This window comes from Lemur catta, chromosome 19, assembly GCF_020740605.2.
Source record: "Lemur catta isolate mLemCat1 chromosome 19, mLemCat1.pri, whole genome shotgun sequence".
NCBI classification, from domain to species: domain Eukaryota; kingdom Metazoa; phylum Chordata; class Mammalia; order Primates; family Lemuridae; genus Lemur; species Lemur catta.
This window is the reverse complement of record NC_059146.1, coordinates 14331320-14343378: the sequence shown is the minus strand read 5'-3', so window position 1 is coordinate 14343378 and position 12059 is coordinate 14331320. Positions and strand designations below refer to the sequence as shown.

At 36.5% G+C, this 12059-nt stretch overlaps 1 protein-coding gene across 1 annotated transcript in view; it reads right to left on the bottom strand.

Moving 5' to 3' along the window:
- Positions 1-12059, bottom strand: part of SLC4A4 (solute carrier family 4 member 4) — a 324449-nt gene that overhangs the window by 74503 nt on the left and 237887 nt on the right. The window lies entirely within an intron of this gene.

Here is a 12059-nt window from a genome sequence, read left to right as displayed (position 1 = left end):
AAGCATTACTGACTTATAAAATTATCCTTTCTTAATTGCATCATTCAGGACTGATGCTTTCAATTACAACAAACTAGCCTGTTTCCTGTATTTGTCACTATTTCAAACTTTAGTTAGAAAAGCACAAGTATATTTGCAGGAAGGTCTTTTTGTAAACCTAAAATAATATTTTATCAAGGGATGATCTTTAAATGTGAAAAGATAACAAAGACCTTTTGTTCATACATAAAGCTATAAATCTGAACATTAAAACTTGAAAAATCAAACATTTTCAAAAGCCAGGTACAGTGGCTCATGCCTGTAAATCCCAGCAGTTTGGGAGGCCAGGGCAGGAGGATTGCTTGAGGCCACGAGTTTGAGACCAGCCTGAACAACACAGGGAGACCTCATCTCACCAAATAAGTTAAAACAAAAAAAATTAGTTGAGTGTGGTGGCCCAAGAGTTTGAGGCTACAGTGATCTATGATCATGACACTGCACTCCAGCCTGGGTGACAGAGCAAGATCCTGTCTCAAAAATAAAATAAAATAAAATAAAATTTCAAATGAATAAATTCTATAGCTTTAAAGGACACAATAATATATTTAGTGGTAAATTAATTTAAACAGTGGAGTAAAATTACATGATCTCTGTAACTTTATGTGTATACTAAAATAAAATGGTATAGGAAGATTTGCCTTTACAACTAAACAACGAATCACCTGTTCTTAGAAGTAGGACTTACGTTACATGAAACAAGCCTTGTAATCTAAGTCACTCCCTAACTGGAGCAGAGTGGATTTCTGGGGAATCTGAAGTGCTCCTTCCTCATCCCCTGTGCCCCCGACTCCCAAGTTAACCATATCCACCTGTCAGTCTCACTAAACCACCTCTTTCCACTCTCCCACAGTTCTCCAGTGACTTTTCATTCACAAATCCTTTTAGAGAAAATATAATATGCATGAAATGATTATGAAGAAATTGGGTTTTTAAAGTCAACATTCAAAACTTAAGAACACACCAGGTTCTACTCAAAAGCCATCCTGAGAGACCCTACTGCAATGATTACTCAACATATTTTTCACACTCCTCCAGAGCCAGCCACATGCTCCTTAGAATGACATTAGCAATAGGACATCTTCCTCTCTCAAGGAGACAGTTCAAGTCAGAACACAGATAAAAATTCTTTAGAGCAGCACTTGGAGTTGGGGTGGGGATGGACAAAAAACAAGGTTGACAATTAAAGAGTAAGACTGGCTTCTCTCACGGCAAGTAAACACACTCTCAAACAATCTAAAACAACAACTGTCCATGGAAAAGTCTAGGTTTGAAGTCTGGCAAGAGGATCTTGTAAGGAACCCCACTTACATGGATGTCATTGCAGTGCACGGCTGAAGGCGCCATCTGATTATAGCGATTCCATATATAGACTACCCAGCTCATTCTTCCTCATAGGGACAGAAATCAGAGTAACAAGCAAGGCTAGCAGAACCAAGATGCATTTATGCAGAGAAGACAGAAAGGGATTCCCCTGTGCCCAATAAATAGTACTTGTCTTGATCTCTTAAACATTTAGACATTGAGATTCAGGAAGGTTAAAAGATACGACCAAATTCACATCAGTGTGGCACAGCAAGTCTTTGGCATATGTACGTCACACCACACCTCACCCTTAAAAAGGGTGAAGGTGCACCTTAGGCTGAGATTTTCTTAGACATTCAGTTTTTCACTCCCTGAGCACAGACAGTGGGCTTTCTATGTCTTTATAATTTATCCTTCTTTTTTTATGATTTAGTGTATGTGCAATAGGAAAGGTAGGATTTTGAATGCTTCATGTGGCAGGACAGGCTACACGCTGGGTACACGTGAGAGGCAAAGATATACCCCATCATTCTTTATCAAGCACAGAGGAAGGCCTATGTTTCATCACTACCGTGGACCAGAACACAGCAGTGACTGGCTGTGAGGGAGAACATGAAGGAGAAGAGGAGGAATATGAGATTTAGCACCCTTCACTTGAGTTGACATAGCTAGTAATATCTGCGAGGGCAAGAACAGGGCCTTCCAAGGTCATTGTGCTTCCCTTTCTCCCACCATGCTACCCACCATACCTCCATGCACTCTGCAGGCATTTAGCAAATGCTAAAGGAACCAAGGAGAAATGCTCAAATGACACCCCAGGTTCCACTTATCAAAGGTCAATGGCCGTCACTGCTCATTCAGTAAAGATACCAAACAATTTCTTCCAGAAAACGACTGTGATTTATGTGAAAAAACGCGACTGTTAAAAGGCAGATTATTTTTATTTCAGCACTTGATCCTCTGGTAAGTACTGCAGTTTCCATTCTGTTGCTGACAATTTTGAAACAGAGATAGGTGATTTATTATACACACTGCACTGGAAACTTGCTTAAACTTAGAGATGCTTCCAGCGTTTCTGAGAAAAAGAACTATTTTGACATGTTCTTCTTCACAATACAGAAATTTTTAAAGTAATCTCCTGCAGTGAATAACTCTAGTTTAACTGTAACTGGAGTTTAAAGCCATTTATAAGGTGAACTATCAGAAACCTCTTTTCTGATTTATTATATTCAGCATTCGCTGATATAAAAAAGGAAAACAACGTGTGGATGTGTGTATTTTTAAAAGCCATAACTCATAAAGACACTTCTGCACTCGATTTCTCAGAGGAACAAACTCCCTAACAATTTAGGAGAGTACAGACAGCTGCGCTCTGAGGTATGCTATGCACATTAGGTCAGATAACGTATGTAAAATGCTTAGCATAATCTGTGATTGAGAAAATCTTTTTGATACGTAGTAACCACACACTTAATGTACTTAATTAAATGCAAGACGAGGAGGCTGCACTAGATGATCTCTCGGATCACTTCCTAGTGGCCCAACACAAAGAGCAAGTCTTAGCGTCAGGGACATCTGAGTTTAAATCCCAGCTCTACCAGTTACCAATTAGGTAACCTTTCTAAATCCTAATTCTGTTTTCCATAAAATCACTGGCTACCTCACAGGACAATTACTTGAATTAAATGAAACAACGATATACAAAGAGCTAAGGGGTTTGTGCCTTGCACGAAGCAGAGACACAACCTAAGTTGTCCCTTGCTTGGGTACTTCTCACCTCCTTCTTCCCAGCCTGTCTCTGTTCTCTCTCTTTCCTTCGAGAGCGGAAGGAGTGGGAGAGAAAGTCAAAAGGATTGACACAAAAAGGAAAGATTAAAATTAGTTCTCAGAGGAAAGGAGGAAAAAGTCTCTTTGGATTTGCAGCATTTCTCGGAGCAAATTCTAAGTCAACAGAAACCTCAGGGGGCAACATCATGACTATTGTGAGTTGCTTCTTTTCATTCCTTGTATTACTAAACACATTGAATCAACAATAATAAACAGAATACTTTATTTTACTTTATAGCAATAAAGTGAAAACCCATATCTAAAACAATCTGTGAATACTTTTCCGCTTGAATTAGGTAATAAAACCAAACCAAAGATGGTCCCCATTATTTATTTATTTCAGAATATTATGGCGGTACAAACGCTTTGGTTACATAAATTGCCTTTGCACAGCCCCAGTGGGAGCTACAAGTGTGTCCAACCCCCAGACAGCGTGCACCACACCCGCTAGGTGTGAATTTACCCCTCCCCTCCTCCCTACTGGAATTGATAAATAAATTCAGCAAAGTCTCAGGTTATAAAATCAATGTACAGAAATCAATAGTATTCATATAGGCAAACAACAGTCAAACTGAAAAGCAAATTAAAGACTCAATACCTTTCCAATAGCAACAAAGAAAATAAAATACCTAGGAGCATACTTAACTAAGGAGGTGAAAGACCTCTACAGGGAGAACAATGAAACACTGAGGGAGGAAATAGCAGAGGATGTAAACAGATGGAAAACAACACCATGCTCATGGATTGGCAGAATCAACATTGTTAAAATGTCTATCCTACCCAAAGTGACCTACAGATTCAATGCAATCCCTATTAAAATACCAACATCATTTTTTGCAGATCTAGAAAAAATAATTCTACACTTCGTATGGAACAAGAGAAGAATTTCTATAGCCAAAGCAACCTTAAACAAAAAGAACAAAGTGGGAGGCATCAATTTACCAGACTTCAAGCTATACTACAAGGCTATAGTAACCAAAACAGCATGGTACTGACTGGCACAAGAACAGAGACATAGACCAATGGAATAGGACTAAGAACCCAGATATAAAGCCATTCTCATAATGCCATCTGATTTTTGAAAAAGCAGATAAAAACATACACCGGGGAAAAGAACGCCTATTCAATAAATAGTGCTGGGAAAATTGGATAGTCACATATAGAAGACTGAAACAGGGTTTGCGCCTCTCACCCCTCACAAAAGTCAATTCATGACAGATAACAGACTTAAACCTAAGGAATGAAACTATAAGAATTCTAGAAGAAAATATTGGAGAAACTCTTATAGACATTGACCTAGGCAAAGAATTTATGAAGAAGACCCCAAAAGCCATCAGAGCAACAACAAAAATAAACAAATGGGACCTGGTCTCCATTTTTTAAAACAGCCAAGAAAATCAGGACAAGTCCCAGAATAGTAAAATCAAGCATAAAAAAAAAAAATCAGACCATAGGAGCAAGATTCCAAAGAAATTAAAATTCAGTCATTTGTAATACCAGTATTTTATATCTGAGCTACTTGGGACAAGGGCTGCCAGGGCCACCACTTCCTGTAATGGCTAATACAAAGCAAGCACATTCAAGATGATAAAACATTGAAAATTAAAAATTTCTGGTGTCCACGTTGACTTCATTGCAATTTGGTATCTTCATGTAACACTGAAGAATGACTTTTGTTGCTTCATATCCTTTTTATTAAAAACTTTATTATTTGGATTAATAATTGCAATGCTGCTTAGGGAGGCTGAGTGACAATAATAGAAGGGGAAAAATGGCTAAGAAGAAAAGTGGCACAACTGCCCAAGAAAACAAAAGATTTACCATTTTTTTTGACAATTTGCAAACCAGTAAAACATGGAAAATAATATATTTTGGTGGCGTTAAATGACAAAGCATTAATCAACATTACTGTTATATTTCAGGCTTTAAAAAATTTATTTCTAACAATAAAAATAAATTTTAGCCCATGTTGGTGGTGATTTATATGAACTGTGCAGAATGTTGAATAATAAAATTAAGTTTTTTCTAGATAAGACTTTGAAGTTTAGCCAAGAAAAATGAGGCAGCCTAATGCCATTGGAAATAGATCTGAATTACCTGCATGAGTCTGATGACAGGTCACCAGCATAAGCCAAGACACCCATTCAAAAGAAATAAGTGCAGAAAATGATGCAAGTATCTAAATCAAATTTGGGTCACTTAAGAATTACCGGGGAAGCTTTTCATTTTTTTCTTTTTGATTCTTTATCTCCACCTTGAAGAAGTAAATCAGGATCTCTAAAGATGGGAATGGTGATTCTCACGTGGCCCAAATTTGAGGTGCATTCATTCAAGGAACCTCTCCTTTTTCTTCAAAATAACATTAAGGATTGGTTATATATCTATCACTGGGGAAGAAGACTGAGTACATAACTCTCATTTTTTTATTTCACCTGTGTAGCTACAAGCTATAAATCAGTGACTTCTGTCCTGACAGATTACAGCTACCAAATCCTTATTGCCATCTACTCTGCCTAAAGTGCTTTGTCGTCATAAGCAGGATTTCTGTTTACGCTGCCCAGTGGGAACTGTAAAAAAGGAAAGACTTGAAAGACGAATTATCTCCCTGCTTGATGAAAAGTAGAAGCCAAAAACCTTACCAAAAGAGCTCCAACTCCAAGTGTAATAGACTAGGTGGGGCAAGACATGGAGGAGTTTGTAATAATTTTTTGTTTGAAGAGCTGTATGTATCTAGATCATCTGAAATATCAGGTCAGTATAACCTTACACAAAAATCAATTCCAGATGGATAAAAAATTTAAATGAAAACATAAAAGAACTAAAATATGTGGGTAAATATTTTTCTAATCTTGGGGTAGGGAAAGTCTCTAAATATACCATGAAAATAAGAAACTATAAAAATTCGAAGATTTTGACTATATAAAAATTTAAATCTGTACAGCAAAAGAAATCATAAATAAGGTTAAAAGACACAGGGAAGCTCTAGGAAAAATATATTTTCTCATATTTCTCACAAGCAAAGAGAAAATATCCTTATTACATATAAAGAGTTTTACAAGTCAATGAGAAAAAAACTAGATTCCCTCAAAGAAAAATACACTAAGGACACAAGTATAAAGAAGTTTAGATAGTACAGATGTGAAAGATATTCACCCTCACTAAAAAAAAAAAAATCAAAGAACTTTGAATTGAATAAGAATCAGCCATAATTTTCCAACCCACAGAATGACAAAAATGAGAATATAGGACAAAATTCTGCTTTTGCAAGGGTGTGGGCAAGTGGGCTTCTTGTCCATTACTGGTAGAAGTATAAACTGGTATAACCTTTATAGAGAGTAGTTTGAAACAAATATCAACAAATAAAATAGCATATCCTGCAATCATTCTGCTAGGAATTTACCCAAAGGAGATATTCCCAAAGAATGAAAATGTAATTAATCACTACAATGTTGTTTATAAAAGAGAAAACTGGAAAAAACTGAAAGTTCACTAAGAGGGTGTCTATTAAGTAAATTATAACACATGCATCATGTGTATAAATAGATGTAATCATTAAAATGATGTTAAAGATTCATATTGAAGTGGAAATACTAGTGTTATGAAACAGCATGTATATGATCTCATTTATGTAAAATTCCATACATCAATTTTCTGTGTACACATGAATGGCAAAATGTATGGAGAGATCTTTATGAAAATGTTAATAATGATTATTTCTGGTTGATGGCCTTAAGGGCAAAATTATTTTCTACAAAATTTTTTTGGATTGTTGGAATTTTCTACAATACACAATTATATCTTATTTTCAAAATAATTTCAAACCAAATGCAAAATAATTTAGAACTTAGAATCATTTGGGTCCCCCCACCCCTGCTCAAATCACTATCACTTTCTGATCAAGAAAATAGAGTTGACAAAGGTCTTTCAAGTAAAAAAACCAACCAAATGCAAATTACTTAACTTCCATCCAACAGATTTCATTCAGAACTTGTACATGAAGTAAATCACATTATTTAAAGTTAAATTTCCTTCCTGGAAGAAAGAATAGCCAATAAACCTTAGCAGCAACTAAACAATGCAGAATCCTTACTTTGTCACTAAATAGGCTTATTTATTTTTGCCTACCAAAATAACCAAATTGCATCATTCCAACAGACTATCCCTACCTAAATTTTTGAAACTGGAATATGTTTCTAGTGTAGATTAATATGTCACCTTATATTTCCACTTCAAGGAGGAAATGCATTTTGGTGCCAAAGTGCAACACTCAGGTAAACTGAAATTATTGTACAGTTCTCAATATAGTAAAGCAATTATCAATTTTTCTTTAATCTTGCTGTTATCAGTTACACATAAACTTTGAAAAGAAGTATCTGTCTTATGAAGGAATATCATATGTGAATAAGAAATGACACAGTTCCAGCTTAAGCAGATTGATTAAATATTCTCAGCACAGCAGTATGTTAAAATAAAGTCTTAAATTTGGAGATGCAAGTTATAAATGTTCCTTATTATGAGACAAGTTCTCTTAAAATGAGCTCTGTTAGGCTCCGTAAATATCACAAAATTCACAGAATTCTAAAAATCTTACTGTATTCTTTCGCTAAAAGGTTTGTGAAAATGGGATTATATTTACTCCTGGAAAAAAATTAAAATTACTTTCTTCACTCAGTCTGTACTCTAGACTGTGCTTAGTCATTCAAAATCAAGAATGTAGACTTACATTAAAATACTTTTCTGTATTCCATAAAGCTAAGAACAGTTTTTAAATAACTCAAGACTTGACATAAAGTATCAAAAAGTATTCCTTATAGCAGTATCTTGCTCATAGACTAAGCAATCCATAAATATTTGTGATTTAGTTTGATATCAAGATTCCATTCTGACAGTTCTTTGAATGAAAAACCCACAAGTGTGATAAATTCTGGTGAAATATATTTATACATTGACATTTAAAAATTTAATTAGAAGCGTCTAAATGAATACAGCAGCATACTTGTTTAGCAACCAAGAATATAAATGCAGCTGGTCCTCTGCAGATTGAACCAACTGCAGATGGAAAATACTGGGGGGCAAAAACAATAAAAAATAACAATACAACAATTAAAAAATACAAATTAGAAACACAGTATAACAAGTATTTACATAGCATTTATATTGTGTTATGTATTATAAGTAATCTAGAGATTATTTATACAGGAGAATGTGTGTAAGTTATATACAAATACTATACCATTTTATATAAGGGACTTGAGCTTCTGTGGATTTTGCTATCTATAGGGGGTAGGGGAGGTCCTGAAACCAATCCCCCACTAATACTGAGGGATGACTCCAAAATGCAGCGAGTTGGCATGCGTGGTTACACAGAGTTTAGTTGCTAAAGGGACATATTTTTAGGATGGTGAGACTGAAAAGCCTTTGTTTACTTGACAATATGGCAAGGAGACCAGAGCATTATGGTGGGACTTATAAAAAGGATAGTAAGAGTGTTGCACAATTCCCAGACTTCAGAGTTTATGCTCTAGTCCTTCATTGCTGAGCTCGAAGAACAGGAAATAGACACAAAGTCAGGGTTGGATACTAGAAGAAAGTAAGGTTGACTCTTGGGAAAGTGGTTCAATTGTTCCCTGAAGCCCAAGCTAAATTTTAATTGCTCATACATAATAAAAAATCCATGAATACCCACTCTGTGAGCCCTTGAGTCCTCTCGAAGCAGCCTGGTGGGCAAAATGTGTATGCCAAATTGGGGGATTCACGCAATCATCTGTTTTGGAATTCTAATTTGATTATACTTGGAGCCATCATAGCCTCATGTGTTTTATTTTGAACATAGTTTCATGGGAAATGATCTTTATGGCTCCTAAGATCATCTGTTTCCAATGAGATATATATGTATGTATGTATAATTATATATGTTTACATATGTGTGTATAGATATATATATTTCAGCTCTAAAATAGATGCTTAAATGTAAATGTCTTCCAGCAGGCAAGACCTCCTGAACAGAAGCTGGCAGAAGAGTTTGCTTAGACAACAGCCGTGCAGTGACTCATCTGTGTTTTCACAACATGTTTCTACCCAGCACCCATGTCTATTTGTAGCCTGACAATAAAGGCCCTATGTGAACCATCGCTGAGCTGTCTGCCTTTAAAAGCAAGGACACTGTTCTCCGTTGACTCATTTAAGCTGTCTGTGCTTTTGAGAATAACCCACTGCCACATTTATGAAGGCATGTGATACAACTGCAGATTATTTCAAGCTTTGGCAATGCTCTTCTGCTTAGCCTCGGTAGAGTGTTTAGACGACCAAGTGAAGCCAGAGGACTTCACCCCTTAAATAAGCCCACTGCACACCACTACCGTTATCTCTTGAGGGCGCTGAAAAAGACTGGTATCACCAACATCCACTGTACCTGGGATTCAAAATTAGAATTCTAACCTATTTTGCTCACCTATCTTTATCCCTAGCATTTTATCCCTGGTGCTTAAAACGGTGCTGAACACACAGTAGAAACTCCATAAATACTTGCAAAGGAATGAAACCACCTCTGACACAGACCTGTGAAATGACCTGGGCCTTAGTACCAAATCCATGAAATACTTTCTTGTCCTGATACCAAGTCAAGAAGACTTCTCCTACCAGAAAATCAAAATTTTTGTATGGTAAAGTACATAGTCCTTCAGGCATGAGATACTCTCCTACCTATTAAACCACCTTACTCCTTAGTCCTTAAATTGAGATAAAACTATTTGTTGAATTTCAGTTCAACAAACATATATTAACAGTCATTAATTTCCCATCTCTCTTTTTCATTGCTTCTGCCACCCACTGTGACTTCCATAAGTACCAAATTGTAGTCTAGGAAGACTTCGCTAATATATATATTTTTTTTAAGGAAAAAGACTTTAGAAGGGAGAGAAAAACAGGGGAGAGAAAGTATTTTCATTCGCAGAAACCTTTAAAACAATGCATTCACAATTTCAGTGAAATTATCAACGGAGGTCATGAAATCTATTCATACAATAATCAGATTATGTCTGGAAAATACCCTCATAAGTTTAAAGTCAACTTCTAGGACTGAAAACCAGCAAATGGTCATTTTAGCTGACTACTTAGCAGCCTGAAACATCGAAAGCATTTTAGTCTTTAGAACCCAGAAAACAGATAATTCCTGCAAGGCCTTTCCCAGGTCATATAACACAGAGGAGAAAAAGACCTGTTAACTACCTAGGTTATGTATGTAACACAGTGGAGTCCTCCACTTTCCCAAAAACTCACTCAGATAGAAGTGAATTCCCCTAGGAGGGGTCAAAACGAACTTGAACAGACTTCTTCCCTAGTCTCAGATGCAGTATTCTAAAGCTAAGTCTTAAGAGAGTGCAAAGGATTGTAATTCAATTCAAAAAGGCAATAAACTAATACACAGGAAGTGTGTTTATGTCCCAGTCTCAATGAGAACAATGTCCATCAAAAAAAGTTTAAAACTTACCTGCACAAGAAAGTCTCTGTACATTCTGATACACAGAGGACAGTTTTGTTCTTACCACCCTTGCAAAATCACAGCTTGCTTTAATTGTCTTAACATGGGGTTGCCTGTATTACCTTCCTCTAGCTGGCCGCAGGGGGCAGCCCCAGGGCTTTCTTCACTTGTTTTCTTGAATGTTCTGCTTTAGTTATCACTGTGCTGTCATTTCAATGGAGAATGGCTGCCCAGCTTGGATATAGATCAGATTTTATAAAAATTCTGTTACTGACATCACCGTTACAATTTAGTTGATTCACTCTTGTCTTACGAACTGAGGAAGTAATGAGAAATGCCTCTCTTCGTGTACTTCATCACTGTGTCCTACAAGGCTTGCTTTCTACAGCCTGTGCTGCACGTCTCTCGCCGGTCACAGAGAGACATGTGTTCTTTGCCCAGCACAATGTTAATTTAATAAAGATTAACCAATTGCCAATAGTTCTAAATCACCAGATTTCACTAAGCATTTGAATTTTCAGCCTGCCTTCAAAAATCAGAAAATGACTACTGGGTACACATTCACATGAGAACAAATTACGCTGAGTGGCAGCTGCCTCTTTCTGATGGTGCAGGAGCTCTTAGAAGTCATCACAGTTCCCACGCTGTGAGGAAGCCCAAGCAAGACATGGGGAAAAGTCACGTGGAGAGTCCCAGGCCCTGCTCTTCCAGACATCCCGGATTTTCAGCCTCTGTGGCCATGTGATGCCAAGTGCACGAAGGAACAAAAAGAGAACCACTCAGCGGAGCCCAGCAGCCACCAAAACCATGAAAGAGAGTAATAAAATGCTTATTTCCAAGTTTTGGGGTAACGTGCTGCATAGCAATAGGTAAGGGTTAAAAAAGAAAAGTGCACTTAACAAACTAAAATCCAATTGTATAAAGTGAGTTCTGACTTTTTACTTGGGTCAACATACATGTTACAGTCTCCATCTTATTTTTGTATTTAGGCAAAAATCTAGAACATGAATGTACCCAGGAAAGAAAACAGAAGTGGAAGAAAAGCAATCCCTTGGAATCAGCTGCATTTAAAAAAAAAAAAAAAAAAGTCGGCTGGTAGCACTTACGAATGTCACATATACTACACAATAATAAGTAGTAAAGTGGGAGGACAGAATTTGAAAAGGGCTTGAATCTGGTTCTTCTCATAGGAATATCAGCTTCATTCACTACTCTGTATTCATCACCTCGCATGATACCTATGTATTTTTATGACTGGATCAACTAAAAGTAGTTTTGTACATATTTTTCTGATTGGTTGAGGGAATCTAAAACATCTTTTATATCACTAAAACTTTAGCTATTACTGTTGCCATAGGAAAGCAAATACCATCTGCAAAGTAACCAACAAACTGTGGTTATAATTAATTGT